Here is a 17,972-nt window from a genome sequence, read left to right as displayed (position 1 = left end):
AGTTTAGAGAACTAGAATGATTGGCATGCTGTCTATAGCCTTCCCAGGAACCCTGTGCCATGGATCCTTCAGGCCCTTCTGTCTCAGAATAATCTAGTGATGTTACTTAGAAGTCTCTACACCTTCCCAAAGAACCAACTTTCCCCTAAGCTGTAAGGGACCTATGGCATGTTCTCCCAAGAATTCCCCTATTATGTTCTGCTTCATTCTGATGACTATACATGGTGAGCTTGTAAATTCTATAGTTAAGCAACTATTCAGGAAGAGAAATGTCAGTCTTTCCTTCCTGAAGATGTTCTCAGCCTCCACTAACAACTTATTTTAGAGCCTTCCACTCTTATTTGAGCACCCTCACCTTTTTTCTCTCACATTAGAAAAAGGAGTAACTTGTCACAATTAATACTGTGTAATATGGAAGCAAATAAATTCCTTTCCTGTTTAATCCTAATTCCTTTTCATTTATCAATTAGAGATACATGGTATGGTGAAGGATTGATAGTAATTGGATATTTCTGCTGCTTCCAAGTAAAGTCTGAGAAAATTATAATGGCTCATCAAGATCTCTTTTTTCTTCCTCATCTCTTTTCATCTTTTCAGGAATTCACACTTTGTGAGATCATGTAAAATTCCTTTCAACCTATCACAGTACTTTTTATTTTTGTTTATCTATTTGTTTTAACTTTTAAAGTCTAAATGTTAGACATAACCCTGCATACAAAGTTCAACGAGGCAGGCACTTTTCAAAAGAGAAAAAATACTTAATTTTTGATTTTCAAAGACAGTTCTTTTTTTGTAGGAAATGGAGTAATTTCTAGCATTGACTACTATTAATAATATTAATCAATAATACAGAAGCATCAAGTGATCACTTTAAACGTATTGCTTGCCGTAATTCTTAAATATTTCATTTTATAGAGTTTGTTGAGAATCTTAAAAACTCTACTATGCATAATATTTTTTATATTCAAGGTCAATGGATTTATTCACCTCTTAAAATCCTTTGAATCATGGTCTCCAGTTAAAACCTATGGCCTAGAAATTATGCCTGAATCAAAATGAAAATGCATACTATAATATACAATTTCAAACCACTAAAAATTGGGAATAGCCCTACACCCTATCCTTCATTAGAGATTATCATTGTGTAGAGATCATACCTCTTACCTCATAAGATTTTCACATCTTAGCTCATTTTTTATAACCTCTATATTCCGCTCATAGAAATTCAATTATAAAGCAAGTTTCAAGCACACAGTTTCAGCTGTGAGCATCATGCAGAATTTAAATAACTCTTCAAAGACTGCTACTTGATGGATCATGCTGGTTTTATTATATCTGAAATATTATAATAAATAATTTTAGTTGGGTTGTTCTTTTGAACAAATGGAGAAAAAAATGTGTAGCAATTCATGCCTCTGTGGAAATGTTGGTATGGAATCTTAATATTTCTTTATGTGTTATACATTTATAAAAATACATTACTTTTTATTCATGAATAAACAAACATACAGTACTGAAAATTAGAATTGTGAAAGCTTTGTGCACTTTTAAGTGTACTATTGAGACATAAAGTATATAAAGTTTTCCAGAAAATTTTAAACTTCAGTATGTTTGGCTTGCCTTGATATGTTATCCTCCTATTATAGAAATATTATACTTTTATGTCATACACAAAAATAATTTGACTAGAAAATTTTGGGGATTTTGTGAATTCAGTCCAACAATGGGATACTATATTTGAAAGCCTTGATCTGAACTGACACAAGGACTTTATTACGGGTGATTTCAAACAAAGTACAAATCAGGTGTGTATGTTCTTTTTTCCTGTTATCATCTAAATCCGGAAAACATGGTTTGTGTTTTATGTTACCTCACTAAACTGTTCATGTCAGGAAAAGAGCCCATACAGAAATGCAGTACCCATTACTAGATGCTTCATCAAACCTAATAGATTACTTACGTCTCTAGTTGGGACCAGGAAGGAGGAAAAAAAAAAAAAAAACTTGCTTTTATCAAATATCTTTTAATGTCAGCTTTTGCACTTAATGCTTTTATATAGGTTTGTGATAGAATTAACTGTGTGACTCTGCATAATTGAGAAGTCCTCCATTAAAGATCATGTGCTAAACATAAATAGTATAATCATTTCTTACTGAACCTCAAGTAAAATGGCAGTTAAAAGAATGGGAAAATGTACACAACCACAGAATCAAAATTCACGGAGAAAAGACAACTAGAAGAGAGTGTAGGTAAAAATACGAAAATTTGAAAAACAGCTTTTGGAAGAAGAAATATAAATAGATTCATTGTAACTGATTTAGCAAAGTGGAAGAGACTGAAATCAATGTGTCTGCAATGGAGGGAAGTATAAGAAGCAAGTTAAATTGTGGCATAGTAGTTGGTTAGAAAATATCTGAAGTTCATATTTAAGAACCTAGTCATCTACACAAACACAAGAGAGTTGAAAGTGATCTTGTCTCTAGCCTTTTGGGGTTGACAAGGAGTAGGGTAGGCAACTACATAAACCTTGAAGCACTATTATATTTTGAAAGCATATTCATGTACTATATAGACAAAAAAGTTTAAAAATTCAGACAAAAACCTGAGTACAGATGGCGCTTTTACTCAGTTTAAAGTGGTGTTTCTACCCCTTTGTAGAGTATCCAACATACAGTAAATATACAGCAATAAGTATACAAATGAGTAAATGGATGCTATCTCAAAGCAATCCTAGTAACTTTCCAGTAAAGATATAGAGACTACAGAAAGGCATCCATTCTAAGGTCACACAGTCATGGATAGATGTAAATAACAAATCCTGGCTTGTTTCACTCTACAGAGTTACTTGCTGTCTACATCATGCTAGGTATTTTTTATTGAGAAATAAAGGAGACATCAATAAGTATGAAGAAATTAAAACAACATGTTTATATTATCCCCAAAAAGCAGAACAAAATGTTCATGTCAGTAAAAAAAGTATTTAGAATTGATGAACACAAATTAGACTGTATATGGCAAAATGGAAAACAATATCTATCTTGTATACACATGTATCACAGTATTATTGAGTAGTCAGGCCATTCAGATACTCACATTAAGAGGATTGTAGGCACAAAACAATGTTGTCCAGGGTAATGCTCCTCAAACTGGGATGCACACCTTATACAAATTTGTATAAACAAGTGCAGCTGGCTGAAAGGAGCCATCTTTCATATACTCAAATTTCATAAACACTAAATGTATTCTGCCTGACCTGAGATAATGCTTTTGTTGAGGTAACATGTCAAATCATCCATCTTAACTTTTCTATCTGAATTATCCATCCCCACATTCAAAAGAGAAAGTCATCTTTCTCACTCATCCGTAATTTCCCATCTGTGTATTGCTCCAGGTTTCAAAATGCTCTTCCCATCGACAGACCACAATTTTGAGAAAATTGAAGCTTATAAAAGGTAACAAGTCTGCTTTAAGAAAGAGAATACAAAATGGCAAGTAGAAAATTAGGTATGAAAGTAAATATTTATTTAAAATAAGAAAAGAAATCATAAGTAATTGCTAGTGCATTGGAGTTCAGGTCCGTTTCTTACCAAATTGCTTTAAGTTATTTACCAGAACTATTTACACAGAAATGCTTCTTGCAATCTGTCTTCATTTCTTCTCTCAGAACAATCTACAGCCAGCAGTAAATCCACGCAATCATAGAAGTCTGTTCAAGGGAGTGGCTCTGAAACTTAAGATCCATTATCTTCAATGTTATTTGCTTCTCCCTCCAGGCCTCCAACTAAAGGTAGACTTGGAAATGAGTAGTAATGAAGCTTTCCTTAACTAGTGAAGTCACCCATAAACCTCTGGTAGGGTCTGGTTAGTTCCTTGCTTTGAACACATTTGTGTTGAGAATGAAGTATGTAGACAGAAATAGGCATTGTGTCCCCTGGTCTAAATTCAGGTATATTTTTGGAGCAAAACAAAACTATGGTAACAATTGCAAATTTAAAACTATGTCATATCTCTGAATTGTTACCTCTGGCCATAAAGAATAAAGATGTAGAATGAGTCCTCCCATTCTAAAGAATTATAAATCTGAACAACACATATAAGGCAACTGTTTTCAGGCAGTGTGCAAAAGGTAGCACAACAATGTGATTATAAACATTTGAAAAATGAAATGTTAAACTGCCATTTACAGTGGATTTTTTTAAATTGAGAACAATATTAAAGGAATGAAATGGCAACTCACAGAATGAGAGATAGTTTTTGCAAATCATATTCCTGATAAAAGAGTATTATACAGAATAATAACTCATACAACTCAACAACAAAAAACAAACAACCTGATTAAAAAATGAGCAAAGGACAGATATAAACACTTCTACAAAGAAGGTACACAAATGGCCAATAAGTAAAAGAAAAGATGTTCAAAAGCACTAATAATTAGAGAAATGCAAATCAAAACTATAATGAGATACCACTTCACATCAACTAGATTGTCTATTATTTAAAAAAAAAAGAGAGAGAGAGAGAGAGAGACAGACCAGAGAATAATAAGTGTTGGCAAGGATATGGAGAAATCAGACTGATTGTGTATTGCTGGTAAAATAAAAAAAATTTAACAGACGCTGTGGAAAACAGTATGGTAGTTCCACAAAATATTACACATACAATTATGCTATGATACAGCAATTCCACTTCTAGGTACATACTCAAAGTAGTTGAAAGCAGGAATTAGGGAGATGTTTTTACAGAAATGTTCAGAGTAGCATTATTCACAATTTTCAAAAGGCAGAAACACCTCAAATACCCACTGAGAGAAGAAACAAAGTAGAAGTAGGACAAATACATACAATGAAATATTATTCAGCATTAATAAGGAAGAAAATTCTGATACATGCTACTATATAGATGAACCTTGAAGACTTTATGCTTAGTGAAATGAATCAGACACAAAGGACAATAATTGAATTATTGTGTGATTCTGTTTATATGAAGTAATTAGAATAGCTAAAATCATAGATATGGAAAGGAAAATAATGCTTACCAGGGACTAAGGGGGAGAGAAAATGGAGAGTTATTATTAATAGATACAGAGTTTCAGCATGAGATAATGAAAAGATTATGAAGAAGGATAGTGATGATGGGTATACAACAATTTGAACATACTTACTGTTACTAAATTGCACACTTGAGAAGGGTTAAAGTGATACTTTTTACATTGAGTATATTTTACCAATTTTTAAAAAAGTATTAAATAATAAAACAACAACTTAGAAACTAAGTGAATAAAATACATGCAAGATCTCTACCCTAAAGTCTCCAAAAACTACTGAGAGAAATGAGGAAAGACTGCCTAAAAAGATAAATATATCTGTTCATTAGCTGCATGAAACAATATTACAGAGATGTCCATTGTCCTTAAACTAATCTATGTATGTAATGTAATTATGATAATATCTGAGTAGGCATTTCTGTTTTGTTTAGTTTTTATAAACATTAAGAAACTGATTCCATAATTTACATGGAAAAGTAAATAACAGAATAGCCAAAACAATTTATTTCAAAATAAAAGTAAAGTTCAAAGAGGACACAAACAAATGGAAGAACATTCCATGCTCATGGATAGGAGTAATCAATATCATGAAAATGGCCATACTGCCCAAGGTAATTTATAGATTCAATGCCATCCTTATCAAGCTACCAATTGCTTTCTTCACAGAATTGGACAAAACTACTTTAAAGTTCATATGGAAGCAAAAAAGAGCCTGCATTGCCAAGACAACCCTAAGCAAAAAGAACTAAGCTGGAGACATCACGCTATCTGACTTCAAACTATACTACAAGGCTACAGTAACCAAAACAGTATGGTACTAGTAATAAAACAGAGATATAGACCAATGGAAGAGAACAAAGGCCTCAGAAATAACACCACACATCTACAACCATCTGATCTTTGACAAACCTGACAAAAACAAGAAATGGGGAAAGGATTCCCTATTTAGTAAACGGTGCTGGGAAAACTGGCTAGCCATACGTAGAAAGCTGAAACTGGATCTCTTCCTTACACCTTATACAAAAATTAATCCAAGATGGATTAAAGACTTAAATGTTAGACCCAAAATCATAAAAACTCTAGAAGAAAACCTAGGCAATACCATTCAGGACATAGGCATGGGCAAGGACTTCATGACTAAAACAGCAAAAGCAATGACAACAAAAGCCAAAATTGACAAAAAGGATCTAATTAAGCTAAAGTTATTCTGCACAGCAAAAGAAACTACCATCAGAGTGAACAGGCAACTTACAGAATGGGAGAAAATTTTTGCAATCTACCCGTCTGACAAAGGGCTAATATCCAGAATCTACAAAGAACTTAAACAAATTGACAAGAAAAAAATCAAACAACCCCATCAAATAGTGGGCAAAGGATATGAACAGACACTTTTCAAAAGAAGACATTCATACAGCCAACAGACACATGAGAAAATGCTCATCATCACTGGTCATCAGAGAAATGCAAATCAAAACCACAATGAGATACCATCTCACACCGGTTAGAATGGTAATCATTAGAAAGTCAGGATACAACAGGTGCTGGAGAGGATGTGGAGAAATAGGAACACTTTTACACTGTTGGTGGGACTGTAAACTAGTTCAACTATTGTGGAAGACAGTGTGGTGATTCCTCAAGGATCTAGAACTAGAAATACCATTTGACCCAGCCATCCTATTACTGAGTATAAACCCAAAGGTTTATAAATCATGCTACTATAAAGACACATGCACACGTATGTTTATTTTGGCACTATTCACAATAGCAAAAACTTGGAACCAACCCAAAGGTCCATCAATGATAGACTGGATTAAGAAAATGTGGCACATATACACCATGGAATTATTATGCAGCCATAAAAAAGGATGAGTTCATGTCCTTTGTAGGAACATGGACGAAGCTGGAAACCGTCATTCTGAGCAAACTATCACAAGGACAGAATATCAAACACCACATGTTCTCACTCACAGGTGGGAATTGAACAATGAGAACACTTGGACACAGGGTGGGGTACATCACACACTGGGGCCTGTCGTGGGGTGGGGGAATGGGGGAGGGATAGCATTAGGAGAAATACATAATGTAAATTATGAGCTAATGGGTGCAGCAAACCAACATGGCACATGTATAAATATGTAACAAACCTGCACGTTGTGCACATGTACCAGAACTTGAAGTATAATAATAAATAAATAATAAAAAAGTAAAGTTCAAAAATATACACTATCTGATTTTATGGCTTTATATAAAACCACAGTAAATAATATATTGTGATTTAGGCATAAAGATAGACATACAAACCAATAAAACAGAATAGAGAGCCAAAAATTGGGCTGTACACATATGGCCAATTGATTTTCAAAAGAGCCACCATAACAATTCAAGATGAAAAGGGTCATCTTTCAACAATTGATTCCAAGTAGATATCTGAATGGAAAAAAAAAATTGAACCCATGCTTTCATTATCCATAATAACATTTAGTTTAAAACAGATTGTAGATCTAACTATAAGAGCTGAAAATTAAAATTAGGAGAGAAGAATATGAATTGGGTTTTGCACCAGGAAATCTGCTGTTTTCCCCACATCCAACCTACAACTTGTAGGAGGCTTTCTCCAGAATCTTTCCCAGACCTCAATCTTTCCTCTAAAAAGTTGATGAGGTCAGTGGAGAAGAGTGAGTGGCCATGTGATGTTTGATGTGCAATGTGCTCTGTGCTCTCACACTTGGCCTTGAGCAATTAGTCAACAATTGTAGCTAAACTCTTCTTACTAGCAACTGTATCCTACCCTGGTAAGCAAGTGCTTGGATTGCATCCCTACTTGGCAACTATCATCCCTCAGATTTAAGGGTTATTTTGTTGCCCTGCAACTTCAGCTCTCCAATTAAGCTAAGAAAAGTGGCAATTATGCAATTATCTGTCTCTTTGTTATTGTTGTCACAGTGGAAGAGATAATATTTTCGGTTTTTAAAATCGCAGGTGGAAGCTAGAACCTTTTTTTGTGCCAATGTAAGACATGTTAAAAGCATCTACAAAATAAAACTAAGCCTGAATATATAATTATATATAAATATATAAATGTTTTCACACTTGATAGGTACAGTTAGCAATATCTTAAATGGCACTATTTACAATTATATGTAAGACTTTTGTCCTAGTTTTGTTTAATTTTAGCTCAACAAACTAAGTAAAAGTTTTGCAGGCATAACTAAATAATTTGATGTTTTGATAAATAGGTGGTGTCCAATGCATTGTTTTCAACAAAGCTAAAAGGAAATAAAGTAAAAACAGATGGATTGCTAAATTTAATTTTATTGTATAACAATGTTTTATTTTGACATATAACTTTAGGAAAAAATCAAAATACCGAGTAGCATTGTTAAAATAAAACATTATTTATTCTTACCTACTTATTTATATTAAAATATTTCTTATATAAAAGAATATAATAGATGCTGAAGACTTTCTAGCACCATATAATGTTTGTCTATGAAATCTTAAAATAATGGGAATACAAACCACATCTGTATTACTTGATTTTGTCAATTGTGTACTACTAAAACCTGTAATGATAACTAAATCCAGAAAAAAAATACCCATTACAGGCTTAGATCCACAGACTATTTTAACAAATGATGAACATATATAATTGTTCTTTTATCAAAGAAGTATGATATAATCATTTGGAAGATAGAGTTTCAAATATACAAACATATTACATTTATGAGAATAAAACACTGGGACTTGGGGAAAGACATACAAATACAAAGTCAAGAAGAAAAAATTCAGGTTTCCTAATGATAGCTAAAAAGTGTTTATTTTTTCTCATTTTATTTTAAGAAAGAATGTTTTTTTCAATTTTTATTTTGGAGTCAGGGAGTACATGTGTAGGTTTGTTACTTAGGCATATTGTGTGATGTTGAGCTTAGGAAAACAAATGATCCTATTACCCAAGTACTTACCATTGTACCCAAGAGTTAGATTTTTTATCCTTGCTCCACTTCCTACCCCCACTCTCCAGTATTGTTGCCACCTTTATGTCTATGAGAACCCAATGTTTAACTCCCACTGTTAAGTGAGAACATGTAGTATTTGGTTTTCTTTTCCTGTGTTACTTCACTTAGAAGAATGGCCTCCAGCTGCATTCATGTTGCTGCAAAGGGTATGACTTCATTTTTTTTATGATTGCTTAGTATTACATGGTATGTATGTACCACATTTTCTTTATCCCGTCCACCACTGATAGGCACCTAGGTTGAACCCATGTTTTTGCTACTGTGAATAGTGCTGTAATGGACACAAAAGTGCATATGTCTTTTTGGTAGAACAATTTATTATTTTTAATCTACATACTCAGTAATGGGACTGCTGGGTCAAATGGTAGGTCTGTTTTGAGTTCTTTGAGAAATCATTATACTGCTTTCTACAGTGGCTAAACTAATTTACGTTCACACTAATATCTGATCTTTGATGAAGCTGGCAAAAATAAGCAATGGGCAAAGAACTCCACATTCAATGAATGAATGGTGCTGGGATAGCTGGCTAGCCATATTCAGAAGAATGAAACTGAACCCCTATGTTTCACTATGTACAAAAAATAACTCAAGATGGATTAAAGATTTAAATGTAAGATATCAAAGTATAAGGAACCAAGAAGAAAATCTTTTTTAGGTTTCTAAGTGCCAACATTTGTTGTTTTCTGACTTTTTAATAATAGACATTCTGACTATTGTGAAGTAGTATCTTTTGGTTTTGATTTGTGTTTCTCTGATGATTAATAATGTGCAGTATTTTTTTTTTTTTTTTTTTTTTTTTTTTTTTTTATAGAGTCTCATTCTGTCACCCAGGCTGGAGTGCAGTGGCAAGATCTTGGCTGCTGCAACCTACACCTCTGGAGTTCAAGTGATTCTCCTGCCTCAGCCTCCTGAATAGCTGGGATTACAGGTACCCACCACCACGTCCAGCTGATTTTTGTATTTTTAGTAGAGATAGGGTTTCACCATGTTGGTCACGCTGGTCTCGAATTCCTGACCCTGTGATCTGCCCTCCTCAGCCTCCCAAAGTCCTGGGATTACAGGCGTGAGCCACCATGCCCAGCCTGCATCTATTTTCATCAGGGATATTGTCCTATAGATTTCTTTTTTCATCATGTCTTTGCCAGGTTTTGGTATCAGGGTGATGCTGGTTTCATAGAATGAGTTAGGGAGGAGTCTCTCCTCCTTGGGTTTTTGGAAATGTTTCAATCAAATTGATCCTGATTCTTCCTTGTACATCTGCTAAAATTGGTTGTGAATTCATGCCCTCTGGGGCTGTTTTTTATTTTTATTTTTTTTGTCACCGATTCACATTTAGAAGTTGATATTGAGCTGTTTAGTATTTCAGTTTCTTCCTGATTTAATATTAGAAATTAGAAGGAATTCATTCATTTTGTTCTAGATTTTCTACTTTGTGGGCATAGAGGTGTTCATGATAGTTTGTGTTAATCTTTTATGTTTCTGTGGGATCAGCTGTAATGTTACCTTTGTTGTTTCTGATTGTGTTTATTTGTATCTTCTCTCCCTTTTCTTTTTTTTTTTTCATTAATCTAAATAGTGGTCTATAAATCTTGTTTATCCTTTCAAAAAACCAGCTTTTGGGGTTTCATTGATTGTATGAAATTTTGGGTCTCAATTTCATTTACTTCTGTTCTGATTTTAGTTATTTCTTTTCTTCTACAGGCTTTGAGGTTGATTTGTTCTTGTTTCTCTCATTTTTCTAGGTATGATGTTAAATCGTTAATTTGAGATTTTTTCTAACTTTTTGGGGTAGGTGTTTTATGTTGTAAACTTTCCTCTTAGTACTGTTTTTACTACATCCCAAAGAATTTTGGTATGTTTTGTCTATGATATCCTTTATTTCAAATAATTTTTCATTTTTGCCTTAATCTTCTTGTTTACCCAAAAATCATTCAGAAGCAAGTTGTTTAATTTCCATGTAATTATGTGATTTTGAAATATCTTCTCACTATCGATTTCTATTTTTATTCCACTTTAGTCCAAGAGTATGGCTGGAATTATTTTGATTTTTTTAATTAATGGAGACTTGCTTTATGGCCAAGAATGTGGTCAATCTTGAAATACATTCCATGTGCAGATGAGATGTATATTCTGTGGCTGATGCATAGAAAATTCTGTAGATGTCTATTAGGTCTAATTGGTCACGTGTCAAGTTTAATAACTAAATTTCTTAGTCAGTTTTTTTGCTTCTGTGATCTAACGCTGACGGTGAGCTGTTGAAGTCCCCCTCTATTTTTGTTTGGCTTTCTACACCTTTTTATTGGTCAGATGACTCGCTTTTTGAATCTGGGTGCTCCAATTTTGGGTGCATACATATTTAGGATAGTTAAGTCTTCTTGTGGAACTGAACTCTATGTCACTGTTTAATACCGTTCTTTGTCCTTTCTTACTGTTGTGTGTTTTAAGTCTGTGTTTTTGTGATACAAGAACGGTGACCCCTGGCTCATTTTTGTTTTCCATGTAGATCATAGATCTTTCTCCAGCCACTTACTTTGAGTGTATGGATGTCTTTAAGTGTGAGATGAGTCTCTTGAAGATAGTAGATTGATGAGTGTTTTTCAAATGCAACTTGCCACTATGTGCCCTTTAAGTGGGGGATTTAAACTATTTACATTCAAAGTTAATGTAGATACATAAGTTTCTGATCCTATTATAAAATTGTTACCTGATTGTTTTATGTTTTCTATTGTGTAGTTGCTTTATAGAGCCTGTAGGCTATGTACTTAAGTGTGTTTTTGTGGTAGTAAGTATTTTTCTTTTGTTTTCATGTTTACGACTCCCTTAAGCGTCTCTCAGAAGGCTGGTCTAGTGGTAATGACTTCTCTCAACCCTTGTTTGTCTGGAAAAGATTGTATTTCTCCTTCACTTAAGCTTAGTTTGGTGGGATATGAAATTTTTGGTTGGAATCTCTTTTCTTTAAGAATGTTGAAAATAAAATAGGTTTTCCAATCTCTTGTGGCTTTAAAATTTCTGCTGAGGCTGTTTATGTTTAACTGATTACTATAGACACCAAAATTGAGTGGTAAACAGTTTCCTTTGGGTCCATTGAAATGCATGTCATAAAAGCTTTATTTTAAAATGTCAAATATTTGCTCTATATTAGAAGTTACATCAATCGCAAATATTTTAAGTTACTTTAAAAATTGCCGTGCCAAATCAAAAATATGATAAAGGCATATGGATTGCAATATTATTTGAATAATTGTTTTAGGGTGGAAAATTTTAAAGTTCCCTAAGGTAAACCCTAAATAATTTCTGTCATCATTTCCTCTGTCTTGGTAAGAAAATAAACTGGAGATATTCATTTAATAGGTGTCACTAATCAGTGTGTTTTTGGTCCCAGGAAGAAGTCCAAAAAGGATAAAGGAAGCAAAGGAAGCAGGGGTTTACCTTATTTATAAATGCATAATTCTAAACTGCTCTTGGATGATTTATCCATACTTAAATTTTATTACTCTCAACTGCTGCTGCTGTCTAAATAAATCTATTTAGGAACATTATGTTTTCTATCCTTCTCTGATAATTCACCTGTGAGGAATCGTCCAAAGACTAGAGATCATATGATTCATCCTCTTCTTGTTTGTTTAATCAGTTTATATTGCATAGATTTTAGCTATCTATTTAATCAACTCTTTTATTCCTTAGGCTATTCCTCAGTAACACCAAGATCTATATGGAGAATGTAGTAAAGAGAAATTATTAATAATTTTATAATAATTATTTTATAAAGACTAAAACATAGTGAAATGCCAGTATGGCTTTGGAATTATGAGGGAAAATATCTTCAAATTTAGAATATTCTGGAAAGCCTGGTAATTGAATAATTTAAAATTTTCACATATATGTTTCATTTACTCATCCAGAGGGCCCATTACATTGCCAGCGGAGAGTATTTATCAAGAAGTTCTTTCTATCTGGACTCAGGATATTATGTCCCTTTTCTTATCATTAATATTTCACAATAAATTATTATTAATACACCATTTAATATTTAATTTATTGTTTTTATACATGATTCTGTAAGATTAATATTTCCTATGAGTAGATTGTCCCTTTACATAGATTGCTGATGGGTTTTAACTCTCCCCTGCTACAGAAAAAGAAAAATTATCTTCGTCTAAACCCTAGCAACCAGAGGTGCAGGTCAATGTCCTACCATTTTCCAATCTGATGTTCCAGCAGGGTTTTTTTTTATATATAAAAAACAGAGACGGTTGTCTGGACACCACATCAGTGAGGATGATAGTGACATCCAAGCTAGAAGTGGGAAGGTCCAGACTAGACCATCTCTGTTGAAGTAGATCCTAGACTCCAGTGCCAACTAAGAAAAGCTCTGGAGCTCTGGAGGTCTTTCCTTTCCAAGCCCGATTTCTAATCCTCCAATTAAGTAAATGTACCTTGCAGTAACCTAGGCATATTCAAATAAAACATAACATACAGTGCTCCATAGTTAAATATAGATTTCAGTTGACATAACATTTTCCTTCTACAGCCTGACTTGTGAGTTATTAATGACTATTAAAAAGGTTTCTCATAGTGCAAAGCTGACAAATAATGAAGTTACCCTTAAAATGCTCATTAGTATTATTATTGAAATTTTACATAACTTCTCTCAACAAGCCTAATTCCAGATACTGTCTTCCACTATTGTTTTCATTCAGCTTCAAATGAAGTTTATATTTACAGCATACATCATATGAAAAAGTTATATGTTTAAACATGAGAGCCATGCTCAGTACAAAGAGATGTTTATTATATGAGGAGCATAAGAAAACTTCTTTTCTGATGACTTAACAGGATCTCATTTCCCCATCTCAATTTCACCTTGTCCTTAAGTGGAAAGCATACTCCTCTGTTTAAATTATTTTGCTTTCTCACTCCCTACCAAGAGAGTAGAGTTGCATCCATGCAAGCAAATGTGCCCCTAATATGTCTCCCTTATGTAGAGTACTGTCCCCTTATGATTATGAAATGGAATTTACATACAACATAATGAGAATCAGGAAAAACATGAAGCTCTATCCACGTGCACTACAGAGCTCAGTCATAAAAGATTTTCTAAAGTATTCTCTTTTACACATACTTTTTGATTCTTCACATCTGGAACTTACAGTTGATTAATCATACAGTATTTCACTTTTCTTTCTAATTATTGTTCTCCTCATTCAATATTGTCTGTTCAAGTTCATCAGCGTATGGTTTCATTTTTTCCCCCAGTTGATTTGATCTTTTATCTAATGTATTCCTATTCTGTTTTATGCAGTTTCTCAGAGTTCTCGTTTGTGGCTTAGAAATTTTCTAATTATTAATATCTGCTCTCTTACAGTTTCTACCCTTAGTCCAGATTCTGTGCAATGTCAGCAAAGTTTATCTCCTCTTTTCTCTGAGATACTATGACATGTTTGAACACAAACTTAAAGATACAGCTTTCCCATTTAAAAATTACATTCCCTAAATTTCTTCAGAAGATCTTGTTGCACATTGCTTGTCATTTTAGGTATTATACATTTTGTCAAAACTCTCATTGTAGTTTTTCCATTCCCAGAAATGGACATGATATCTAATTATGCATTTAAAAAACCTTCTATCAATAATATTCTGAACATAATGATTACATTTCTCTAACTTTTTAAATTCCCTTCCGAAATGCTTATGTGAAATCACATTAAACTACAGCCTACAAGTCCACAAGAAATAATTAAGAATTGCTGATTTTGTATCTATCCTTCTTCATTGTTTGTATTTTAATGCAAGCTGTGACTTCACATTCATTTCTGTTAAACCTAATCTTAATAGATTCAAGTCTTAGTCTTTACTTGCTGACTGACCTTGGTCAAGCTGTGAGCCTTTATTCTTCCACTAGTTATTTGAAACAGGAAATAGCTTCCACCTCAATTCATTCACTTGCACTGAAGATTATATACTTCAAGTCATTTTGCCATAAAGGGATGAAGTAACATGAGTACTTACCATACTACCAGACACGTGCTAATTGTCCCATATATATTTGCTATTACATAAAAACATTTTAAATCTATTCTATTTTTCTATTAGGCAAAATTATACCATAAAGTATTCTAGTTATTCATGTCAGCATTGTGGCAGCTACAGTTTGGGTTTCTGGGCTCTACTAGTTTCCTGTGGCTGCTGTACAAAGTATCATAAACTAGGTAGGTTTAAATAATGGTAATGTATTATCTCATGGTTATAGAGGCCAGAAGTTCAAATCAAAGTTCATGCAAAGCTACACTTCATGATGTTCTAGGGCAAATACCTCCTTTGTCTCTTCTAGCTTCTGATGGTCATAGGCATTCCTTGACTTGCAGCCTCATCACTTCTCTCTCTACCTTTATGGGCAGATTGCTTCACCTCTTCTGTCAAATCTGCTTCTGACTCATTCTAATAAGGGTTCTTGTCAGTGGACTTAGAGCCAATTATATGAAAAATTCAGGGTAAGCTCCTCCTCTCAAAACCCTTAGCTTAATCAAATCTTTTGCCTTATGAGATAATATTCACAGATTCCAAGGATTAGGATGTAGAGATATTATTGTGTGGCTATTAATCAATATACTAATCAAACCAATGATATCACTGTTCAAATCCTAAACACAACAAAATATTTACCTGGAGATTATGTAGGAAAGACTGCTCCCACTTAATAATTTGGAAGTTTTTGCCAATGTTCATATAATCGGTGTTATAATGAGAATATCACTACTTGGTCCCTAGTACATAGTACCTTGAAACCTACTCAAGACATGACTTTTGTGAGCTATGTGAAGTTGGGCAAGTGACCTCAACTTCCTGAGTCTTCAGTTTCATCTACAAAATGATAAATTTCTCCATGATTATCCTTAAATTATTTTTAGCAATAATTTCACATTTGCATAATTTTGCTTGAATATAAAAATGGCATTTTTAATAATATGCTAAACTTCAAAATCTAATAGATATTTCATCTATGCATACTTACTATTATATGAGTAAAATAAGCACAATACAGCATTTGTAATATAGGTGGGATAGTCAGTAATTGCTATTCATTTTCCAGGAAATAATTGATTATTTCTAACTCAGATGATAATAAAAGGCTTGCTGGAGAAATTTAGGAAGGAATTAGGAAAACCAAAAGACAGAAAAGAGGCGACAAATGGCATTGCCAAAGGCCTCTAATCTAGGAATCACTTGGTCATCCTGACATATTAGATAGACACTTATATATTAGCATCTGTAAGAACTCTGTAGTCTCCCATTGAAAAGATTAATTTGAATTTAATAAAAGCAGTTGAGGAAAAATCTAAGGTTTAGGTATTATGAGTCAATATTACTCATATGGTGAAGCAAATAATAATTTTCTTTTTTTTTTTTTTTTTTTTTTTTTTTTGAGACGGAGTCTTGCTCTGTCGCCCAGGCTGGAGTGCAGTGGCGGGATCTCGGCTCACTGCAAGCTCCGCCTCCCGGGTTCACGCCATTCTCCTGCCTCAGCCTCCCGAGTAGCTGGGACTACAGGCGCACGCCACCTCGCCCGGCTAGTTTTTTTGTATTTTTTTAGTAGAGACGGGGTTTCACCATGTTAGCCAGGATGGTCTCGATCTCCTGACCTTGTGATCCACCCGTCTCGGCCTCCCAAAGTGCTGGGATTACAGGCTTGAGCCACCGCACCCGGCCAATAATTTTCAATAATTTAATAAAACTGAAAATGCTATTTTTATCTTTCTATAAAGTATTATTGCATAGTCATGGGAAATAAAATAGAAATTATACAGACCAATTACAGAGAAAATACATAACTTTTATAGACGCATTTCCATTTGTCTTTCTCAAATATATGCTATATAACCAAATTCAAAGAAACATTGATTGCTTATTACGACCTTGTCTCTAAGGTAGGTTCTAGAAAACATTTTCTGTACTAAAGCACCTATAGTCAGCTGTATCACGTTAAAAAAGAGTAAATAATGACAGCAATGCCTTTCCTGAGTAAAGGATTATTTTTCCTCATCATCTATAATGCTAGAGTCTAATGCATAAATTGCTGTACCTATTTTGCATCTGAAGTTTAGAAAAACTATACCCTAGTCACAGAGCTACTTGCTGAAAAAGTATAGAAATATACGGGAATAGGAAGAAAGCTCTTAGTTTTATTTACTTATGCTTCTGCTTATGTAAATTTGGCATCCACATACCCTTCCCTCTTCCCATATGAGCTATGATGATGATGATTATTATTTTTTTTTGAGACAGAGTCTCCCTCTGTCGCTCAGGCTGGAGTGCAGCAGCGCGATCTCTGCTCACTGCAAGCTCCGCCTCCCAGGTTCACGCCATTCTCCCGCCTCAGGCGCCGGCCACCACGCCTGGCTTTCTTTTTTCTTTCTTTCTTCTTCTTCTTCTTTTTTTTTTTTTGTATTTTTTTTGTATTTTTTAGTAGAGACGGGGTTTCACCGTGTTAGCCAGGATGGTCTCGATCTCCTGACCTCGTGATCTGCCCACCTCGGCCTCCCAAAGTGGGATTACAGGCGTGAGCCACCGTGCCCGGCCGGTTATGATTTTTTTTTTTTTTTACAAATGCAACATAAGCAGAGGAATAATCATTAAATGTATGGAAGGCTGAAATCAGTGTTTTCACAAAATACTGAGAAAAAAAAAAAAAAAAAACAATTCTCACATGCCTCCCAAATCTACTGGTAAATTCACATTTGAAATTTCCTCTAATGGAAGAAGTTAATGAATTATTTGTTTCTCAATAGGTTATTGAGTAATTTAAATATACTTTTTTATATTTATAAATATAATAATAAAATATATTTATAAATATAATAATTAAATATATTTATAAATATAAATAAAAATATTTTAAAATAATTTAAATATAC

The sequence above is a fragment of the Macaca thibetana genome, chromosome 1 (assembly GCF_024542745.1).
Source record: "Macaca thibetana thibetana isolate TM-01 chromosome 1, ASM2454274v1, whole genome shotgun sequence".
NCBI lineage: Eukaryota > Metazoa > Chordata > Mammalia > Primates > Cercopithecidae > Macaca > Macaca thibetana.
The sequence above is the reverse complement of the archived record's forward strand: the minus strand, read 5'-3'. Positions refer to the sequence as shown.